This window comes from Hemibagrus wyckioides, linkage group LG09 (assembly GCF_019097595.1).
Source record: "Hemibagrus wyckioides isolate EC202008001 linkage group LG09, SWU_Hwy_1.0, whole genome shotgun sequence".
NCBI lineage: Eukaryota > Metazoa > Chordata > Actinopteri > Siluriformes > Bagridae > Hemibagrus > Hemibagrus wyckioides.
In genome coordinates this window covers 27,613,613-27,625,656 of record NC_080718.1, presented here as the reverse complement: position 1 = coordinate 27,625,656, position 12,044 = coordinate 27,613,613, and the positions used below count along the sequence as shown (strand labels likewise).

Here is a 12,044-nt window from a genome sequence, read left to right as displayed (position 1 = left end):
AAATCCAACCACAGAGACGTCCATGTTTCTTTGGAATTAATAAAAGTTCCCACTTCCTACTTCCAGGATTTAATCCTGAAAGTATACAATTAACAAAAAAAAAAAAAAAAAAAAAGACCCAGCACTCAGTTAAATCTATGACATCATGCTAAACACAGAAAAAGTCCCTCTGAATTTCACAGCGGTTGCTATGGAAACGATAACCTACAGGAAACCTGCGATTTGCATCGATTCTACCGTCCAATCAGATCTGAGAATTCAACAGAATTAACAAATAACATACAGTATCTTTCTAAGCTAATCATTTTTTGAAAGCTAATCATCGACGTTAGCTGGCTAGCTTGTTGCTAGGCAGTACAATTTAGAGCTGTTGCTGCTTTGGAGTCTTTACAGCGTTTACAGATAAATGATGCAACACCAAACACATGGCAGGATTGATTCACTTCCTGCAGACGAGTCGATTCGGAGTCAAGTGGCTTTCTCGACGCTTTTGAGCTTTGTTCCGCGCTCCGGTGTGACGGTGGCACCGAGGGGGAGAACGCGCCAGTGTTCCGTTTAAACAGACTAAATACTTGCATGTGAAAGCACCCGTAGAGAACAAAACAGAGATGGAAAGAAAGAGAGAAAAATCGGCGTTAATGCCGACCTGTCAGCTTTAAATAAATCGTACAGCTTCCCAGGATTTGCCGGAGGGACACGAGGACGCTCTGAATCCATTAGCTCTTTATTGTTCATCCCTAGCGCACGAGGAAAGCAGACTTAAAGGTGAACCCAGGACAGCAGTGCTGATCTGCAACACCGATAAGTGAGGGAAATGCCAGGATCTAGCAAGCCAAGAAGATCGGCTGGACTGACGGCTCCGGCACGGCGTCTTCCTCGAGGCAGTCTCGACGTCCTGCTGCCTCACATCACACGTCCAAATCAACGAACAAACCATACCACCGTCATTATCACCACATGCGCTAGCACGCTTACATCTCCTGGAGTTCTACACCACTTAGCTTGTCCTTATACGCCGCTGTTAACTTCTCATTCAATTAGCTCCTGGATCTCAGGATCATTCTCCTGCTCTCCAGGTGGAGAAGTCTTTGGAACACCTGGGAAATCAGAGCCATGCTAGCTACTCCTGAACTAGCTCATATATACAGAACACTTAGTGTCTCCTCCTAGAGTGTTTAGCCTAGTTCTGACTTGCAGGCATCTCGGAGGAACCGCCCACAAAAACAGGTGATTGGTGGGTGGAGATTGGTGGAGGAGGTTCATGTGGAGATCAAGAAGGGGATCTTTTTTTTTTTTTGTCAAATGGGAAAAACTGTAGGAAATATAGAAAGAAATCCAGAAAGGTAATTAGAAATGCTAATAATAACTACAATAAATAAATACAAATACAAATTATTAAACATCAGAAGCTAGAACATGACATTTCTGTTGCGCTGCTGCGCTCAATGAGAAAGAAGCGCTAGATGATTAGCACTTCCTTCTCAACTAGCATTTCCTTCTCAACTAGCACTTCCTTCTCAACTAGCATTTCCTTCTCATGTAGCACTTCCTTCTCAACTAGTGTTCCCTTCTCATCTAGTGTTCCCTTCTTATTTAGCACTTCCTTCTCATCTAGCACTTCCTTCTCAACTAGTGTTCCCTTCTCATCTAGTGTTCCCTTCTCATTTAGCACTTCCTTCTCATCTAGCACTTCCTTCTCATCTAGCGCTTCCTTCTCAAGTAGCACTTCCTTCTCAACTAGCATTTACTTCTCAACTAGCACTTCCTTTTCATCTAGCACTTCCTTCTCATCTAGTGTTCCCTTCTCATCTAGCGCTTCCTTCTCAGCTAGCACTTCCTTTCTTAACTAGCACTTCCTTCTCATCTAGTGTTCCCTTCTCGACTAGGACTTCCTTCTCATCTAGTGTTCCCTTCTCATTTAGCACTTCCTTCTTAAGTAGCACTTACTTCTCAAGGAGTACTTCCTTCTCATCTAGTGTTCCCTTCTCATTTAGCACTTCCTTCTCAACTAGCACTTCCTTCTTAAGTAGCACGTCCTTCTCAACTAGCACTTCCTTCTTAAGTAGCACTTCCTTCTCAACTAGTGTTCCCTTCTCATTTAGCGCTTCCTTTTCAACTAGCGCTTCCTTCTCAGCTAGCGCTTCCTTCTGAACTAGCAATTCCTCCTCATCTAGCACTTCCTTCCTTTTCCCTGATGGTGAACCACATGGCTGCTCGCACTATGAACAGCGTAACCTTTCCCCCTTCCACTTTATGGCAGAATTGGCTTTCAGTCAGTTCATATACACAAATGAGTGGTTCCTATGGAAACGATGAAGCATCAGGACGAGTGCTGATACTGAGTACTGTCCAATCAAATTTGAGAATTCAACAGCACCCAGGTGGAATATTTCATTATACAGTACATTTCTAAGATATTTTACAGCACTGAATATGTTCTTCTTGTAAAAGTTTACTGACTCAATATAATCAGTAATTCAATAATCAATAATTTATTCTTTATTTGTGATTTTCCGTGCTGGGTTGCTCATAAGTTTCCAATCCAACAAATTAGGATTTTGCGTAACCCTTGCTGTCGCGACTCTCCCGGTGCTGTGGAGTTCGGCCCGCAGTGCTACCTCAATCAATTCCACTTCCTGTTTTTGTTCCGGGATTTCATTGTGTTTTTGTTTTGAATCTGGTGCTGACTCCGCCCCTTTTTGTCATCACTTGTTTCCTGTGTCATGTGTCCTGATTAATCTCTCCTGTTTTCTCTTTAGTTCCTGATTATGTTCCTATATAAATCCTTGTGTTATTTGTGAGGTATACGGTCTGTGTTTCTGAGTCTGTGATGTAAATGATCCTCTTTTGTCGGCCTCTTTTCACTTGTTTTCCTCGCTTCTTGACTCTCTTGTTGCCTAGCCTTTGATGCTTCTGATGTCTTCACCATGTTTTTTCCCCCACAGCCTGTTTTGACCTGCATTTGCCTTTTATTAAATAAAGAAAAGACCATTGTGTCATCTTCTGTAGTTAAATTCTAGACACTGAAATCTGGAACTAAAATCTATATGCAGCTTTAATGTTCAGCGAACAAATTCAAAACGCAAGGCAGAAAATGAAACAAAGCAAAAACTAGCAAACAAAACCGAATGACAAAACCAGATTCAAACAATGAGAAAATAAATCCAGAAATCACTATGACCATGGAGGTGACTTTGACCCGAAAGTCCTAGAACTCGGGTGAGGGTTCCCTCGGGTGGTCTGTTGGGGTCATTGCTGGTCAGGGTGTTAGCGGGATCTTCTGACACTAGCGTATCTCTTCATATTATTTTGTGACTGATCATTTGGATTGACCGTGTTGCCCTGCACTTGCCCTTTACCCTGCTTCATTGCACCTCATATATCCCTGTCCACATTAACACTCTACTGTCTTGTAAACTCCACCTTGTTTCCACTTATTTGATTTAGCAGTGAAGTCCCTGAGGGCCGATTAAACGGACAATTAAATCGTTAAAGGGTCAACGTGGAAGGTTTTACAGCTAAATCAAATAACAGGTCTGGAGCGCTACCTTATCCAATTGATCTATTCCTTTGAAATGGGAACCTTTTAAAAGACTCGGTGAAGGTCACTTCTGGTCAGTACACAGTTTTTTAGCATTTGTAACAACCTCGGACACGTCATACATGAGCTCCAAAAGAGAGGATTACATATGCTAGGTAGTCAGCTAGTGGATTAGCAAGTCAGTCCAGCACAGTGTGGATACATAATAAGAAGCTAGCAATGGCTACTTACGCTACACTTTTCCTGATAGAAAGCTAGAGTTTAGCCGTATTTCTGTCCTTGCTAAACTGGCATGCAGGTGAGTAATACACCCACATGGTGACTGCATTTGTTAGCAAATTGGCCAGAATTAGAGAGAGGAAATGAGTGAAAAACAAAGCCCTTTTTTAAAGTTTTTTTTTTTTAGATTAAAAAGTACAAATAGGCTATTGTGAGGTGGAAAGATTATAATGGACCCAACGTACCCAGTGGTTTAGAAAATGTGCCTCTAAAAGCATCATGTTTTTTGAGTTGAAAGCTACATTTAGTCGTTTACTTTTTTTTTTCAAAAGAGACTAAAAGGACATTACAAACAAGCCCATATTTATGCTAGCATGGATTATTACATGATGGCACGCTGACTGTGACAAGAACAGGCTTTGATCATCATGTAGTCTACCAGGTGAAGTTCCTATATTACAAAGCTTCCATAATAATACATATAATATTCATAGATCTCCAGAATTCCTAGGGTCTAAGATTCCCATGATTTTATGTTTCTGGTGTCTACATAACCAGGGCTATTTATTTCCTAATATTCCCAATATTCTAAATTCCCAGAGCCTATAGGGTCCTTAATGTTCTCAGCATCGGAATTTCCCAGGGATTTATGTTTCTGAGACTCTATGCACCCAAGGCTTATAATCTCTATATTCCCAGTTTAAATAATTCCGGTTTTCAATGTTCCCAGGACTTTTTTTTGTTAATTTCCAGAAGAAACATCAGAAGAAAAGCTGTAGCGTTAGAGTTTCCTACATCTTCATGAGCTATCTTCATCATTCCTATAGCTACATCTTCATCTTAAACTTGTTTTGCAGACGGTCCGTTATTCTTTGTTAATTCATGATATTCTTTCATTAATCTTGAAAAGTAAAATCATTGGAATAATAAGAGAGATGTTTGACGTAATCGATGGCTAGAAAAGTTCAGTAAGGAGCTCATGGGAGAAACACTGATCGTTCTGAGGAAGATCAGGGCTCCTCAGGGTTCCTCAGGGCTCCTCTGTGCTCCTCACACTAACCTAACGACTGCTTTATTGTCATGTTTTCTGGCACTTTTCATTTCTGGTAGCAACAAATCCTTCTCTACCGAGAGTGACACTAATGAGAACACACTCACACATGAGTCTATGTTGCTTGCTGTTGGACCATAACAGGAAGTGATGTCTCCTGACTCCAGATCTGCTTCCTTGACCCTTTCCTATGTTCAGCAGAGACTGATTCTAAATCCGTCGACCCGACTATGGATATCGAGAGTCTCACAAAATTTCATCGACAAACCTGCATACATTTTGTGCAAGATTGAAGAGAACTGATGAGAGTTAGAGCTTATGGGAAATCTCAGAGGAGCTTAAGGAGGCAGGAGTGTGTTTCTTCATCAACTACTTCAAACCTAATGAGAGGGGATTTGCAGACGGTATCACAACACTGCAATCTCTCTATCATCAGCAAACAAAATCTGTGTGTGTGTGTGTGTGTGCCTTTCCGAGCGAGACAGGGTGCGTAGGTATGCGTGTGTTGTGCGTGATGGTAATGTTATGTGTAATAACGTCGCTCTGTGCAGATTGAATTTATGCTCCTCACAAAGCAGCGGGCTTTTAAAGGCATGCAAATGCGGCGCTGCTGGAATTAATGGAGTCGCTGCATTATCGTCGCCGTTGCTGTCGCTCCGCGGCACCAGCCCCGGAGTCATCAGTCTTTTAGCAGCACACGCTCCCGTGTAGCTAAACACCTCTGCATTCTGAACACAGCACCATGACGGCATCAGATCCACACCAGACACCGCAGAGAGAAGACTGCTCATGTGCTGTGGGGCTGAAGCAGTGTGAACAATTTAACATGGAGTTTTTTTATTAATATTTACAACACAGAGCTCTTCAATCAGGACAGCAGTCACTTTCTAACAGTACACATCTTACTGCACTATGGCTTGTAACACAACACAACACAACGCAATATAACATATAACACGACACAACAGAATATTACATAACACAACACAACATAACATCATAACATAAGATAATATAACATGACACAACATGACATAACACAGTGTAACATGTCCTGCTCATGTCCTGCTTATGTCCTACTTATGTCCTGCTCATGTGCTACTTATGTTCTTCTTATGTCTTGCTCTTGTCCTACTCAAGTCTTGCTCATGTCCTACTTATGTCCTGCTCATGTCTTGCTTATGTCCTGCTTATTCCTCTTCATACACACACATTTTCATCCATCATTATTAAAAAACAGACGAGGCTTAATGTATTTCCATTTACCCACTCTTTAAATAATTCATAATTCACGATAATTTCTAAATCAATAAATTCATTCACTCTGTAAAGCTTTTCAGAAACATTTCAGAAACATCCTCAGATCATTAAATATAGGTTTTCTGAATAAATTCGAAAACTGAACAAAGTATTAAGCATCGAGTCGCTTGGCTCTTATCCAACTCCTGCTTTTTTTCCACGGATGAGTCTAGTTCCTGTAGTTCACTACATAGGGGCTTAAAATCCACTCTGTTCTATAATCTTATTGTTTTTTCTCCCCTCATACCGCTAAATCTGATCTTATGTAACTTTCTCGTTAAGAATTAAAGGTATTGGAGTATTACATTTATTCAGTAAAATTTAAACGCAGGTTTTAAGGGGAATTTTCCAGCCGCGGAAGTGGTGTGTATGTGAAGTGAAAGAAGTGTTGTGTGATTAACGCTAACAACTGCATTAGCTAACAGCTGGATTTAGCTACGAGTTCAAAAGGAAATTTATCTCTAATAAAGCAAGGAAAAACTGCCTGAGAAGAAATAAAGATGATACCTGTAGAGGAAACCAGGCTGAAAAGAGAACCTCATCCTCATCGGAGTCTACACATTGGTCTGAAATGATCTGCTGATGATCTGAAATGATCTGAGATGATCTGAGATGATCTGGGCGAGTGTAAAGATCTGAGGCACTTTAACACAATGTGATGTTTAGATGACTGAATCAGATCTTCAAAACATAACAACTCAATACTCAATCAACACAACATAACAAACCAAAGCATATCATAACACAACAGAACACAAAACAACACAACAGAACACAAAACAACATAACAGAACACAACACAACATAACAAAAGATAACAAAACATAACAGAAAATAACAAGATAACACAAAACAGACACAACAGAACATAAGACAACACAACATAACACAAAATAACAACATAACAGAACAAAGCATAACACAAAATAACATAAGATAACACAACAGAAAATAGCATAACATAATGCAACACAATGCAACATAAAAAAACAACACAACACAAAGTAACACAACATAAAACAACATAACACAAAGAACATACAGTAGCATAACATAACACAAAACAACACAACACAAAATATAACACAACACAGGATAACTACCAGGTGATCACTGTGCGCTTTTCACTAGGCCCTGGTTGCTATAGTAACAGTGGTGGGGATGTTGGAGGTGCTGATGGTTTGTGGAAGCAGATGTTTATGTTTATTGGAGATTAATAGAAGGAGTCTCCAGTCTCAGGGGGAGAAAGAGAGAGAGAGAGAGAGAGAGAGAGTGAGAGAGATAAGGAGAGAGAGAGAGAGAGAGAGAGAGAGAGGGAGTGAGAAAGAGAGAGAGAGAGGAGAGAAGGAGAGAGAGAAAGAGTGAAAGAGAGAAGGAGAGAGAGAGGGAGTGAGAGAGAGAGAGAGAGAGAGAGAGAGAGAGAGAGAGAGAGGAGAGAAGGAGAGAGAGAAAGAGTGAGAGAGGGAGTGAGAGAGAGAGAGAGAGAGAGAGAGAGAGGAGAGAAGGAGAGAGAGAAAGAGTGAGAGAGAGAAGGAGAGAGAGAGGGAGTGAGAGAGAGAGAGAGAAATAAAGAACGAGTGAGAGGCAGACAGAAAAAGTGTCACCTCTGCTGTGACCTCAGTTCTGACAGCACTAAAATCCACAGCACTGCTTTTTATGGCACTGTAACCTGCGTAATAAAGGCAGCAGCAGCAGCGGCGGCGTTGGCATGGCGATGACCGTGGACCGAGGGACGAGGGACAAGAGAGCCAAAATACCAGGAAGAGACAAAATAACTGACCAGGATGAACGACTGCTAAAAATAGAGCTATGTCAGGGTGAAGAGTGAGAGAGAGGGAAGTGTGTGTATATGTGTGTGTGTGCATAAGATGCAGTTGTTGGAAGTGTGTGTGTGTGTGTGTGTGTGTGCTTGTGTGTGTGAGTGTAAGATACAGTTGATGGCGTGTGTCTGTGTGTGTTTTTGTGTAAGAGAGAGAGTTGATGGAAGTTTGTGTGTGTATTTAAAATACATTTGAAGGAAGTGTGTGTGTGTGTGTGTGTAATCCTAACAGTGATTTTTTCTACATCATACCCGTTCTATCCCTTTTTTTGTTCACACTCCTAGTTGCTCTGTATTTTTAGTCCTCAAGCAGGAGAAAGGTTATTAGCATTCCTGTGTTCGCGCGTTCTTGCTAACACGAGCGATCCTGATAGGATTTCAACAAAGATCTTAAATCTTACCTCACTTTCATAATGCTAACTGGCTGATAACTTAAATAAACTTAGTGGATTTTTATATTCAGGTTTTTTTATTTGAGTGACTAAAATAAATCTAAAAGCTAAACCTGGCTAACCCAAGCTAACCTGACAGGATTGCTAACATAATTTTTTTTTTATAAATGTTAATATCATACTAACATGATTCAACCTTCCTTCTGTACTGAGAGAGGATTTTAAAACTATTATCAAAAATCTTCATAATTATTTCAGTACACATGCTAAGCATATAAGCTAAACTGACAGGATTGCTAAAAGGATTATATGGCAATTCTATCCCGCTAGCTAACATGAGCTAAGCTAACAGGATTTCTAAAATGGATTTCTAAAAATCCCATTGATTTTTTACTTGAAAGAATATCTGAAAGGATTTTCTACTTATATTCATTAATAATTATAATCATTATGCTAATTCCAACTATCCAGCTAGCTAACATTACTTTACCTGCTATTGATAGCCAGCTGAGATACAGTGAGGGAAAAAATCATTTGATCCCCTGCTGATTTTGTACGTTTGCCCACTGACAAAGAAATGATCAGTCTGTAATTTTAATGGTCGGTGTATTTGAACAGTGAGAGACAGAATAACAAAAAAAAATCCAGAAAAACAAATTTCAGAAACGTTCTACATTGATTTGCATTTTATTGAGTGAAATAAGTATTTGACCCTTTTGCAAAACATGACTTAGTACTTGGTGGCAAACCCTTGTGGGCAATCACAGACGTCAGACATTTCTTGTAGTTGGCCACCAGGTTTGCACACATCTCACATCTCAAGGAATTTGGGCCCACTCCTCTTTGCATCCACGACCCATTTTCAATGCCTTGGCTGAGGGAAGGAGGTTCTCACTCAAGATTTGACGGCACGTGGCTCCATCCATCACCCCTTTGATGCAGTGCAGTTGTCCTGTCCCCTTAGCAGAAAAATACCCCCAAAGCATAATGTTTCCACCTCCATGTTTGACGGTGGGGATGGTCTTCTTGGAGTCATAGGCAGCATTCCTCCTCCTCCAAACATGGCGAGTTGAGTTGATGCCAAAGAGCTGGATTTTGGTCTCATTTGACCACATGACCTCTGAATCATTCAGATGTTCACTGGCAAACTTCAGATGAGCCTGTACATGTGCTTTCTTTAGCAGGTGGACCTTGCGGGCGCTACTGGATTTCAGTCTTTCACGGCGTAGTGTGTTACCAATTGTTTTCTTGGTGACTATGGTCCCAGCTGCCTTGAGATCATTGACAAAATCCTCCAGTGTAATTCTGGGCTGATTCCTCGCCGTTCTCATGATCATTGAAACTCCATGAGGTGAGATCTTGCATGGAGCCCCAGACCGAGGAAGATTGACAGTCCTTTTGTGTTTCTTCCCTTTGGGAATAATCTGTTGTCACCTTCTCACCAAGCTGCTTGGCGATGGTCTTGTAGCTCAGTCCAGCCTTGTGTAGGTCTACAATCTTGTCCCTGACATCCATGGACAGCTCTTTGGTCTTGTCCATGATGGAGAGTTTGGAATCTGATTGATTGCTTCCTTCTGTGGACAGGTGTCTTTCATACAGTTAAGGAGCTGAGATTAAGAGCACTCCCCGAGAGTGCTCCTACTGTAATCTCAGCTGCTTACCTGTATAAAAGACACCTGGGAGCCAGAAATCTTTCTGATTGATAGGGGATCAAATACTTATTTCACTCATTAAAATGCAAATCAATGTAGAACTTTTCTGAAATGTGTTTTTCTGGATTTTTTTGTTATTATTCTGCCTCTCACTGTTCAAATACACCGACCATTAAAATTACAGACTGATCATTTCTGTGTCAGTGGGCAAATGTACAAAATCAGCAGGGGATCAAATGATTTTTTCCCTCACTGTAACCATACAGTATAACAACAGCCTAGGCTAACCTGAGAGAATTTTTGAGAAGATCCTTTTTTTTATTTATATCTTTTCATACTAATGATACCTAACTTGATAACTAGGGTAGCTACCTAGCTAAGCTAACCTCACAGAATTTTTAATCATATTCATAAATCATCACTGATAACACTAGCCAGCTAGCTAACATCTAATAGGATGCAAATCAGTTCCTAAGTATTTACAAGCCTAGCAACATGAGCTGAGAGGATTCTTAAAAGTTTGTTTTACTTTTAACACTACTTAGCTGGCTATGCTAATCTGACAAGCTTTCCAAGAAGGTCTTTGCTATTTATAAATCATTAGAATTCTCCTGCTGTTAACCCTAACTAGCTCTCTATGACTCATTTAGCTAATCTGAAAGAATATCTGAAAGAATGTTTATTCACATTCACAAATATCTTCACTGATATCACTAACTGACAGGAAAGAATTTTAACCAGATTATAAATATTCATAATATAAAACGAGCCATCTTGCTAGCATGCTATTCTGTCAGGATTTCTGAGAAGATTCTCCAAGTCATATATATTTTTATTGCTAGCCCACTGGCTAACCTGAACAAACATTTCTGAAAGAATATTTTTAGAGTTTTATTCACTGCTACTCTATTGCTAATCATTGGTGTTTATAAATATTTTGTTTAACACTAGGTGGCTAAGATAAGCTAAGCTGACAGGAAGATCTTTGCTAATTCCTAAACCTTTACATATACATTTGTATTGCTAATACTAGATGGCTAACGCAAGCTAGCCTGACAGGAATTACAAAAAGATCTTTGGTATTTATAAATATTTTGTTTAACACTACCTAGGTGGCTAAGATAAGCTAACCTGAAAGCATTTCTATTGAAGATCTTTGCTAATCCCTAAACATTTAGATACGCATTTGCATTGTAAACACCAGATAGCTGGCTAACACAAGCTACTGTGACAGGAATTATGAGAAGATCTTTGGTATTTATAAATATTTTGTGCTAACATTACCTAGGTGGCTAAGATAAGCTAACTTGACAGGATTTCTGAGGAGGAGCTTTACTATTCCTAAACATTAAACTTGTACATTTTTATTGTTAACACTAGCTGGCTAACACAAGCTATCCTGACAGGAATTCCTAGAAAATCATTGGTATTTATAAATATTTCATGCTAACACTACCTAGCTGGCTAAAATACGCTAACCTGACAGGATCTCTGAGGAAGATCTTTGTTATTTTTAAATGTTTATATATATATATATATATATATATATTTCATTTGCTAACACCAAATATGATGCTAACGCTAGCCAGGCAGGTTCTTTTCGAGCAGATAAAAGAACTTTAAAAGAGAAAAGTACTGAGTGTATAGCAAAAAAAAAATCCTGAACTCCAGGTACAGATTGATGATCAGAAAGCATCGAACGTTCAGAATGCAGAGGAGGACGAGGAGGAAAGAGACAGAGCGAGATTTCGCATTCTGGTGCTGTTTTCCAATCTCACAGAGCTGTTAGCGCTAGCACTTGATGGAATGAATAAATTGTAGCTTTCTGTTTTGGGGTGGTGGTGGTGGTGGTGGTGGTGTTGTCAGATCTCTCCTTCTCCACAAGCTAATAACGCTAACCCATCACCATCAGGTCCATGTTGAGTGAATTATTCATTAAAATGGAAGCCGTTTTTATCGTAATGAACTCGCTTTATAGAAGGTGGTGCTAGTCATACCATTAATCACAAATTACCTCCGAGACGGCTCGGTGACTCAGCTGGCTTTTTCTGAACGTGACAGAGGTGACACT

The 12,044-nt window shown here is 40.0% G+C and overlaps 1 protein-coding gene across 1 annotated transcript in view; it reads right to left on the bottom strand.

Moving 5' to 3' along the window:
- The window catches only part of dlgap2a (discs, large (Drosophila) homolog-associated protein 2a), a 269,101-nt gene that overhangs the window by 30,316 nt on the left and 226,741 nt on the right, over positions 1–12,044 (bottom strand). The gene's annotated exons all lie outside the window — the stretch shown is intronic.